Below are 12709 nucleotides of genomic sequence, written 5' to 3' on the forward strand. Positions count from 1 at the left end.
ATCACTAAATATAAGCAATGACAAATATATTGGCATTTCTCAGAATGAATAAAGGGGGCAGTGAAACCTATAGAAAAAAGGAAAGTGGGGGAGAAACTATCAGAAAATGTTAGTCAGTGAGGGAGGAAAGATAATGGGATCAGAGCAATGAAGGCCATGAGCCCTCTTTCTTTCATACTTAGAGATAATTTTATCCAATGATTTATTTAAGATAAAATTAAATGATAGTTGAAATTCAAAAGATCATGAACATGGGTAATCATGATCATAATGGGACTGGTGCAACAGTCCTACAGCTGGTGAGATGGAGCCAATCAAGGTTTGATCCCTGAAATCCCATAGGATCCCTCCCCTGTATATTATCAGAAGAAATTCCTGAGTGCAGAACAGGAGTAACTGCTGAGTACTTCAGATTTTGGACTAAAAACAAAAAAACATACAAAACAACAACAACAACAATAAAGGATTCATAGGGTTGAATTCAAGGGAATTTAACAGAGCGGTGATTATCCTGGACGATTAGGGAGAGAATAATCATACAGAGGTTATCAAGAGAAAGGATTATGGTATTGTCAAGTGCAGAATAACTGATGACAAAGAAAACCAACTCATGATCGATAAACACATTTGTTTTTATTTTCTACACATCATTTTCTTTATCTTCTCCACCTGTACCTGTGTTTTCATCATAATTTTTCTTTGCACATTTCCAAGTTCAGTTGCAGTGATATATTAAAAGAAGAAATGATCAAGGAATTTCTTATTGTAGACCTACTCACCAACTCTTCCTTATTTCATGCAGAATCCTTCAAGAGTGTTATTTCAACCAGATATGGTCATTATCTTACAAGGCATCTGCACTCACCAGTATTGTGGGTCCCCAAAACTACAGCCATTTTTAGGTCACTATATGTTAATTTATTTAGATGAACTGTGATTTTAAAATGAAAATGTAGCCACCAAAATGAAGATGTCTTTTTCTCAGTGCAGTGGTGGAAGTGAGGGGCCAGGGCTTTGCCAGGTTGTGCATACAGGGATACAAGGTGGAATCTTACAAACACTATGAACTTGTACTATCCATGTAATCCCTGGCACTCTTAATTTTATCTGCAACATCACAAATGTTCCTACCAAATCACTTTCTTTTAAGTATCCTCTACCAATTAAATATTCACACAGCCACAGTAAAATAAAAAATATCCTAGAATTAATGAGATGCCCCACATCACCCCCTTCACATATACAACCCAAAACTGTGTTACCTTCCACATTTTTTTAGCTTTATCTTAACCTCTTACTCACATTCACTCTGACCTTCAACTATAAGAAAATAATTTTTTGAAACACATATCAGCTTACTTCTATTTACTTGAAATGCTTTATATTAACATGTATTTCTTTTCTTCAACATTTTTTCTGCAAGTTTTAATTAATAATTAAATTTGTTTGCTTGGTTTTTATTGTGTCTTATGTTAATTATTAGCTGTTAATATATGTTAAGGTGTCTATTCTTTAATATTTAAAATTGTAAAATAAAAATAAAATAAGTCCAGGTGACATTGAAAATACAATTTCCATCTTCATGTATGTATCAGAACATACAGCAAATTGAACTTAAGGCATGGCAGTACTGGGTTCCATCATATATAAACTATTCCTATTTGGCATCACAAAGATATTGTTCAATTATTGCTTGGCTGCAACTTTGTGCTTAGAGATAACACAGTCACAAAATATAGATCCAAGAAAGATATTTATAGTAAACTATCAGTAATTTTTCTGTGGCCATAGTGACAAATACCAGAAACAATTTATCTTGGCAGTATGAACAATAAAACAGGTACAGAGAGATTAATTTTATTTCAAAGTTCTGTTAGCAATCATTTCTCAATGTTTTTTCTTAAGAGACCGCTCCTCCAATATAATCATTTGGCTTTTGCAATGCAGTAAGCTTGCAGAAGTTATTGATCATTTTTCACAACTATGCAAAAATATATTGAAGTATTTGCTTTAACTCATGCAGACTGAAATATTTAATATTTCTATAAGTCTATGGCTAATGTCAGCTACTTTTTAAAAATTTCCAATGAATAATGACACATTTCACCCAATGTTTTATTAAGCTATGTACTCTTTTATTTGCTTTCCTGGTCTTAATTATGTTCACATTTATTTTAGTCATAAGAAATAAGGTAAATTTCTTGTGATTAAAAAGAATCCTATGATTAAATGCTAAAAAGAAAGCAATTTGACTGTTCCAAGTTGAGTTTGTGTTAAACTATTAATTCAGTGTATACCGAAAAATTCCTTTTCAGATATATTATAGAATCTTCCATGTTCATTCTTGAACATATGTAGTGAAAAGTGATTTCATCAAAGTTTTTGGAAATGCTTTGAAGTGTTGCTTTAAAGTCTCATTTTATATATTTAACATAATGTATACTGTATATATTCTGCACATATTCAATATGCTCATATTTTTATATAAAGGGAAGAAATTAAAAATAGGTCTATAAAACTCCAGTTTAAGCACAAGTTTAGAACGCAAAGAAGCAGAGTGCATGTTTTTTGCATAAGGGTGTGAGCAAGGCAAGCCCACATAAAGTGCGGGTGTGATTCTGATGGTGCCAACACTGCTGGGCCAAGCGCTGCATCATGGAGTTGGATCATTGAATGTGCAGATTTGAACATTCGAGCCTCAGTATTGCCAGGAGTGAGTGGTATTGAACCCTGAGAACAATTGAGGGTTTGGGGAATGGGGAAGCAATCACCACAAATACCAAGAAATTACCTATATGGATACAGAGTAGTTTATATTAGCTTCGTTTTGGATCAAGAGCCCCTCTAGAGTTTAATGCTTACATTTAGGGTTGTGTTAAGAGATCACTCCTGGCAGGCAGGGCATTGGGGACTGTGTGTGGTGTCGAAGATTTAACCTTAATTGCAAGGCAAGCACCAAAACACTAATCTAGTCTATTATCTCTTCTCCCCTGCAAGTCTTTTTCATGTACCTTATGGTTTGAAACAGAAGTTTCATGGATGTATCCAGTTTGCTTATTTTTAGTTTCTCTTTGAAGTATAATTTTCTGTCCATTGAATGAGTAAAGAAGGATCTATAAAAACAATGGACCTAATATTTTTTTGAAACTTCTACAAATTAATGAATTAACTTTTCTACAAACGAAGGAATCAACTTTGCAACTCACTTCATATTACCTAAGCAATCACTGTATGAACAGTTATTCATGTGCAAAGTCAAAGTTCCCATAGAGGCATATACATAGAAACCAATTCACCAGAAATTCATGCAAGTGTTTAAGAAACAGAAAATTTATCATCATCTCCTAAAGCAATAAATAACATAATTTATAGATAACAAAATATCTCTTCTGCACAAATTCCTAGCATCACAATCAGAGCATCATACAATTACTCCTTTCCTGAATAACTAACATTTCTTCAAATTTAGTTGTTCCACATTGGAAAAGCTTATATTTTTAACTTTTTTCTATTATAGTTCCTGGACTGCACCCATCAGTTCTCAGGGCTCAATCCTAATGGCGTACCAGAAATTGAACACAAGTTGACAAAGTGCAAGCAAAGCACTGCATCTGCATTACCATCTCTTTATCCCCTAAAAGCTACTTTAAGGAAGGATTCCTGAGTCATCTTTGCATCCTAACAAATATACTACCTAGGGGCATAAATTTACTTTGTAATTAAAAAACAATTGTTATTAATGTAACATCTATTTATTGAAATAATAATCTTTAAATATTTTTAACATTTACTGGGGATAAAGCATTTGACAAACTATAAAACATTCATTTGCTTGGAGAATTATTTTTAATAATGACCTCAAAATTTTTAGTCAGGTGGAAACGTTTCTAATATATTTTCACAAAAGATTACACCTTATAAGTCCCTATAGATTTTTGGTGGTGGTGATGGTGGTACCAAAGCTTAAACTCAAGGTCATGTGACTCTAGTGGAAGCATGTCCCTGTTCCTCTGAACAGATTTGAGCTCCATGGTCACATTAAGACAAAACTGATACCTAAAATATTGTTTTATCAATCAGCTTCTGTTTCTAGTCTTTGTTATTGATTTTATATTATTTAGTTAAATGTTATATTTTTAGGACAACTAAACTGATCATTATCTATGATAAAGCAATTAAGATTGGTAGAAATTATAATATAACATTATTTGAATGCTTACATATACATCTCATGAAATAAAAAAGGAATAAAACTAGAATGCTAATAAAAACTGGCTAGTAATTGAGTCATTAAAATATGTAAAATATTTATCAATATTGAATAATCTTTTTATATTTAGAGCAAAAAATAATTTTAATTGCCTCACATAAAAGAGATAGTATATTTTAGTCATGCATACTACTTGAACTAGAGAACTTAGGATAAATAACAGAATTCTTTTTAATAACAATGTGTCTAAGAGTAATGAGATCATATAAACCCAAATATAGCAGGTACTATTTTTAGTTAGAAATAACAATATAAGTAATTTTAGATTGCCATAAGCAAACCACTAATAGTGAAATATTATTTATTTCAAATAATTGGTCATTTAGGTCATTCAGGGGCACCAAAAGATATACATGGTGAAATTGGGGTCAAACTTGCCTTTGTGGTAGGATTTTACTTGGGACATTGTGATCTTGGAAACTAAATATGGGGCTTTTTATTTTATATAGTTATATATATATATATTTTAAATATCAGATTTTTCCAACATAAAACAACAGAATATTTAATTTATTCCACAAGATAACTCAGAAACAGAGTATTAATGGCCATTCAAAATTTATTTTTTGTCTGTGTTCAATTCCATCAGTACTTAGAGTCTACTTCTATCCTTAGCATTCAGGGGTCATTCCTGGACATGCTTAAGAATCATGCAGTGCTTAGAGTTTCTACTAGAAAAGATGCACTCTGGCCCACTAAGTTATTGTTCCAATCTCATATAGATTGTTTTCTGTACTCATTAATTTATCTTAGAAGATCATGTCTCAATTTTGTCTTCTAATTTAATTGGAGCAAACTAAGCCAAACAGAAGTCAAGTCAATTTTACTTGTAACTTACTAATAAAGAGAAATGATTTGACTTCACAAGATTTGGAAGCTAATTATGAAAAATCCCAAGTTAGTATTCTACTGATTATTTTAGACTAAGTATCAAATACATCACAAATATGGAACTTTAGAAAAATAGAGAACTGGACTTGAAAACCACTTACGTATCTTCATACACATCCTTATATTTTCAAAATGATTATTGATATTTTCATCTTATCATACATAAATGCAGGCTATATTCAGGACCTCACTTATCTCTGAGAAATTGCATTCTATGATCTTTTAATTTCACTGAATAAAAATTAAAGACAAAATAACTAAGGGTCCTCAAAAATAGGTCTAATAGGGGCTAAGTGTGGTGTTGAGCGGTGAGTGCTAGCCTAGGAGGGATGTGGTTCAAGCCCTGGGGTCCCATATGGTTCCCCAAGCCAGGAACAATTTCTGAGTGCATAGCCAAGAGTAACCCCTGAGCATCACTGAGTGTGGCCCAAAAATATAAAAACAAACAAAAGAAATAGGTCTAATATTCAATTGTTCCATCTCATAGATAGAACCAAACATATATTATTTTTTTTCCTGAACTGCTACTAAGATCCTACCTGGATAATCTCTAACTTAATCTTAAACAATTATCAGAATGATCCAAAATCATAGAAAAGGCTTGTATAGAGCCAGAATTTGAGAATGAGAAGCTGAGTGATGTTTGCAGGTTCTAGCAGGGCCAAGAATGAGCATGATGAACATTGTTTATGAAACCTATCTTTTCTCACTTAAGACAGAAGACAATACTGACATTGTTAAATATGTAGATGTACCATAAAAATAAAAATAATCAGGACTGGAGAGATAGCATGGAGGTAAGGTGTTTGCTTCTCATGCAGAAGGTCAGTGGTTCGAATCCCGGCATCCCATATGATCTCCTCAGCCAGCCAGGAGCGATTTCTGAGTGTAGAGTCAGGAGTAACCCCTGAGCGGCGCCGGGTGTGACCCAAAAACCAAATAATAATAATAATAATAATAATAATAATTACAGAAATATCTATATGTATATATACATACATTGTTTTGAGGTACTTTGTTCCTTGGCGGTACTCAGGGCTTACTTCTTCTTCTGTCCTTAGGGATATCTTCTGGTGTGATCAGGAGACGATATAGGAATCAACCAGAAATCAATTCTGGTTCAGGTACTAGGCAAGCATCCTACCTGCTTATACTATCACTTTAGCCTCAAGAAGAGTTTTAATTTATTCAGATTGTCTCATGTCACATTCACACTCATACTTTTATTACATACCTTTTTATAACTCTTGTTTCATCTTCATATTTTATATCATCAACATACATTAGTGTAGTATTGATAGACTTTAATGAGTTTTTAATAAGATCTGATGGTATTATAAAAAGGGACTCTAGTATTTTCAAATTAATAATGAATATAAATATATACAATTTAAATATAAAAAGTAGACAATAAAGTTCTGTGTGTAGATAGTAAATCTTGAGAAATTGAATGCAAAATAGAGGGAACACAAGTAAGTCTAGATAGATATTTACCTTTGATTAGACATTTTACATTATCCAAAAAAGAAACTAGAGGCTGTCATATGAGTCACTAAAAGTTTATCTGCTTTTTGAAAAATGAATTGGCTTTTTATGATAATAGCTAACTGTAAATTAAAAGCATATAATTCTGCCTAAAGTCAAACCATTGCCTTCTCCACATATATTTTATCATAAATAAGAAAACAATAGCCAAAATAAAACAAATTGCTCTACTTTGCTGTATATTAATGCTGACAGAAGTTAATTTGTTTAAGAACCAACACAGATAAAAGACCATTATTATATACTTCAGTTTTTCTTTCTTTCCCTCCTAATTTAGGTAGGATTTATTTTATCGTATCATAATTTTATTTCCACTATACTTAAAGCTCTCTGTGGAGCATGGAGATCCTTTGTCTTTTTTTGTTTTTGTGTCATTGGAATAGATTGTGTCATCATTATTAACTGAATAAGGGAACTTACATCCTGATTATATCTACTTTGAAATATGTAATAACAGGCAGTTCTGAGGTCCTGTTCTCTCTCCACTCATAGCCCCTATTGAGCTTAATTTGTTACTGGATTCCTATAGGCCACTGAATTGCTTAAGGGAGTTCTGCCAACTTCATTCACAGAGACAGTGACATTCCTGTTTCTGTGAAACGGTTTGATCAATAATTATGCTCTTTTGTTTTTATCATTTCACACATCTTTCCCTTATTAATATTTGGGAATTGTCTGAAACAGAAACTAAAAATTTAATTCCTTTCCTCTGAGTTTTGTTAAGGTCTCAGAAAAACAAAATAATTTCTCCCAGTGAATGCATTGCCAATGAGCAGAACCAGACCAGGTCTGCTATCAGTGGAAGTACACAGATTAACAGACTATTAGATAATGTCAATAAGGTATTAAAACCACAGGCAGCAGAGTATATGCTAAAGAAGTAATGGTAATAGATGGTGCTTCCATTTTTTAAATCATTTTTTATTATATTACGCTTTCTTCCATCAGTGCCTGTTTTCAAAATTACAGTATGGTTGCTATGGCAATACACATTTTATAAGTCAAGTACAAAGGCTGTCTTCATTTCCACTGTGCCCCGAAATAATAAAGCAGATTATTAAAGTAGAGACTCATGCATCTGAAAAGGAGTTTGATGAGAGTGAAACAACGAAGACGTTAAACATTAAAAGCAAAATTTCAAAAGACTCGCGAAGATCTCATTAAGAATTTGTGGTAGCCTTGGGGTCTTTCAGTGATATTTTGGACAGCTTTCAGAGTCTTTCAGAGAGATAAAATGTTGATGATTGATGATGAATTGTTCATTGATATTTGACAGCACTGACAGTTTACCTGTGTGATTTGGGATTTTTTTTTTCACAAGAGATGAGTGAGTTAGAATATCTGAGTTAGAATTTCAAACGCATCGCATCCTACTGAAGGGACTAAGCATTTTTTCTTATTCTCTTTCAGTCTTTGTCCATTTTGCCTCTTGCTTTAAAAAACATGTAGTGCTTTTTGTGTTCTGCTTTATAGTCAAAATTATTCTGACTAACACAGGTTGGAAATGAGCCACTCAAAGGCATTATAAAGCATGTCACCACTTCAAAAGTCATTATCTCTGGCACACGCATTGGCCTCAGGATTGCATTGCTGTGCTCACTGCTGTGCTCATGGAGAGAGGAAGGCTTGCGGACTGCAGTGGCAAGACCCACTCTGCTATGAGTAGCTGAAGAGCCTTTCCGAGGAGACCCTGGAAAATTAATAGCTAGGTTGGCCTCCATCAAGAACTTTCATCAGAGGGAGGCCCAATGCAATTAAAATTGCTTCCACCACGACAGGAGATTTCTCTCAATAGGCATTTTAATTGGTTGTTTCTACGATCACTCTATTTCCTATCATCTCTTTGTCCACACTATGGGATAAAGACTGTCAATATATTTATAGATGCCAGCAGGGTTGGCCAGGATATAAATTGTGATTTCAGGTAGTTTGAAGAGAAAGGCAGAATAAAAAAAATCTAGGGCTGGCTATTGTATAAATTGAGGATATATAGATTACCTATTTCAGGGAAGGTATAATCTGCTGTGAAAATAATATCTATGATAATGGAGCCCTTAGTTTTATACTGTATACATTAATTGAAAAATTAAAATTTGATAGCATATTGGAACTTGAGTCAAGAACAAATTATATATAGATAAGGACATAGACATTTACATGTTATGAATCCAATGTAGGGAAGTAAATTCATATGTTAGCTTAATTCTTCTCTATCATTTGAAGAAACCTGAACTTTAGTTAGAGACATTTAGCTTCAGGCCAAAGCAATAGTACTCACATTGGGACAATTTCCTTGAATGTATCTGACATCTGGAAGCTGGACCTATATATAGTCCCCCAGTCCCTTCCAGGTGTGATCTTTGAGAGAAGAACCAAGAGCAAGTTTTGTGCAAAGCAAAATGACTACTCCAAAACAAAACACATAAACAAAACAAAAGTAATCACAATTTGTTGCATCATCTCTATGAACTGTGTGTTTATATAAGTGTGTATGACTTTATTGGTGTTGCAATTGTCAGATGCTATTATATATTGGAATAAAAATATGTGACAATATATGAAATACCTTTATGTGTTCTCTCATGCTATTACATGTATAGAGGTAGCTGAGGTTACTTTTTACTTGTTTAAAACTGATCTAAAGTTTTTATGAATAAAGTTCACATCCAGATAGGAAAGGAAGAAGTCAAGCTCTCACTGTTTGCAGATGATATTATACTCTACTTAGAAAATCCTAAAGACTACCAAATAGCTTCTAGAAACAATAGACTCATATAGCAAGGTAGCAGGCTAAAAAAGTAACACACAAAAATCAATGGTCTTTCTATACACCAATAGTAATAAGGAAGAAATGGACATTAAGAAAACAACCCCATTCACAATAGTACCACACAAACTCAAGTATCTTGGAATCAACTTGACTAAAAATGTGAAGGACCTATACAAAGAAAACTATAAAACTCTGCTCCAAGAAATAAGAGAGGACACGCGGAAATGGAAACACATACCCTGCTCATGGATTGGCAGGATTAACATCATCAAAATGGCAATATTCCCCAAGGCATTTTACAGATTTAATGTGATCCCTCTAAAGATGCCCATGACATTCTTCAAAGAAGTGGATCAAGCATTTTTGAAATTTATTTGGAACAGTAAACACCCTCAAATAGCTAAAGCAATCATTGGGAAAAAGAATATGGGAGGAATTACTTTCCCCAACTTTAAACTGTACTACAAAGCAATAGTTATAAAAACAGCATGGTATTGGAATAAGGACAGGCCCTCAGATCAGTGGAATAGGCTTGAATACTCAGAGAATGTTCCCCAGACATACAATCACCTAATTTTTGATAAAGGAGCAAGAAATCCTAAATGGAACAAAGAAAGCCTCTTCAACAAGTGGTGTTGGCACAACTGGGTAGCCACTTGCAAAACATTGAACTTAGACTCCCAGCTAACATCATGTATGAAGGTAAAATCCAAATGGATTAAAGACCTCGATATCAGACCTGAAACCATAAGATATATAGAACAACACATAGGCAAAACACTCCAGGACATTGAGACTACAGGCATCTTCAAGGAGGAAACTGCACTCTCCAAGCAAGTGAAAGCAGAGATTAACAGATGGGAATATATTAAGCTGAGAAGCTTCTGCACCTCAAAGGAAATAGCGCCCAGGATACAAGAGCCACCCACTGAGTGGGAGAAACTATTTACCCAATACCCATCAGATAAGGGGCCAATCTCCAAAATATACAAGGCACTGACAGAAATTTACAAGAAAAAATAATCTAATCCCATCAAAAAAAATGAGGAGAAGAAATGGACAGACACTTTGACAAAGAAGAAATACAAATGGCCAAAAGACACATGTAAAAATGCTCCACATCACTAATCATCAGGGAGATACAAATCAAAACAACTATGAGGTACCACTTCACACCACTGAGAATGGCACACATCACAAAGAATGAGAATAAACAGTGTTGGCGGGGATGTGGAGAGAAAGCAACTCTTATCCACTGCTGGTGGGAATGCCGTGTAGTTCAACCTTTATGGAAAGCAATATGGAGATTCCTCCCAAAACTGGAAATCGAGCTCCTATATGATCCAACTATACCACTCCTAGGAATATACCCTAGGAACACAAAAATACAATACAAAAATCCCTTCCTTACACCTGTATTCATTGCAGCACTATTTACCATAGCAAGACTCTGGAAACAACCCAGATGCCCTTCAACAGCGAATGGCTAAAGAAACTGTGGTACATATACACAATGGAATATTATGCAGCTGTCAGGAGAGATGAAGTCATGAAATTTTCCTATACATGGATGTACATGGATTCTATTATGCTGAGTGAAATAAGTCAGAAAGAGAGAGAAAAACGCAGAATGGTCTCACTCATCTATGGGTTTTAAGAAAAATGAAAGACATTCTTGCAATAATAATTTTCAGACACAAAAGAGAAAAGAGCTGGAAGTTCCAGCTCACCTCAGGAAGCTCACCACAAAGAGTGATGAGTTTAGTTAGAGAAAGAACTACATTTTGAACTTTCCTAATAATGAGAATGTATGAGGGAAATGGAAAGCCTGTCTAGAGTACATGTGGGGGTCGGGTGAGGAGGAGGGAGATTTGGGACATTGATGATGGGATGTTGCACTGGTGATGGGTGGTGTTTTTTATATGACTGAAAACCAAGCACAATCATGTATGTAATCAAGGTTTTTAAATAAAATATATATTAAAAAAAGAATAAAGTTCACAAATAATTAATATAAATTAAAATAACAGGAGACATTTAATTTATAGGAAACTATTAATTATAGCAGTTATATATTATAGAATAACATATTTAATACTATATAAATAACTAGGTTGTCTTCAGGGAATATTTAATTGTTTTTTTCTTTCTTCAATTATTTATATCTAGTTAAATATTTTGTCTATTTTAAAACAAACAATAAGAAATTCCTTATACCTTAGAAATTAATTACTTGCTTTGAGTATGTCTGTCTTTACTTCACTACAAAAACTCATGCTGGTGAATAAATCCTACATATTGGTTTTTCAGAATTATAGAATTGTAGGTGTTTGATTTTATTTAATAAAATATTTTAAAATGATTTTTAAATTGCAAAAATTTTAAAGATAAAAGCCACTTGTACATTTCATTTCTGCAAGGAATTAACTTAGACCATATGTATGCAGAGTATGCAGTTACTACTGAAATATATCCATAACCCTCTATTTTGGTGTTGGGGATATTGGGGTCACACCTGATAGTGCTGAAATCTCACTCTTGGCTTTATTCTGGGATCACAGCTGTCAGTGCTTAGGAGACCTTAATTGGTATCAAAGATAGAACTGGTGTCAACTTTGTGAAATGGAGGTGCCTTCAACCCTGTACTATCATTTTAATCTCTGATATTTCACCTTTAATATGGAGTGTATTCTGTAAATTGATAAGTTTATGTTGCTTTGATTTTATTATTGATGTTTATATTTTCTTAGGTAAGGTACCTCATGATATGATTTGTTCAGTCTATTTTGGCAATACTGACTCTTAGGCAATTTCCTATTACCAGAAATTATTTTAATGTAAACAAATTTTGATGTAACAAACAAATGTTTGATGTAAACAATTTTCTTGATAGTATCTGAGTATGCTATATTAGCCATACTCTCATGAGTCCTATGATGTCTTTAACACAGATAATTCAGGGCCTTTGGCTGAGAAATAGAACAGGGACTAAGGTGGTTGCCTTGCATCCTATGACCCTGGTTCAAATCTTGGTAACATATATTCTTCTCAGCACTGCCAGGAGTGATTTCTCAGCACAGAACAAGAAATAAACTCTGAACCCAGCATGCTAAGGGGTCAATCTCTTTGTGTTCCCCCAAAAGACAGGACTTTGGGTTTCATCATACAACTCAACACTTGAGGGAAAAAAAAAAAGTAGAGAAAAAATTTCTGGGGACCTGATGCTTTATCCT

Source organism: Suncus etruscus, chromosome 4 (genome assembly GCF_024139225.1).
Source record: "Suncus etruscus isolate mSunEtr1 chromosome 4, mSunEtr1.pri.cur, whole genome shotgun sequence".
Taxonomy (NCBI): Eukaryota; Metazoa; Chordata; class Mammalia; order Eulipotyphla; family Soricidae; genus Suncus; species Suncus etruscus.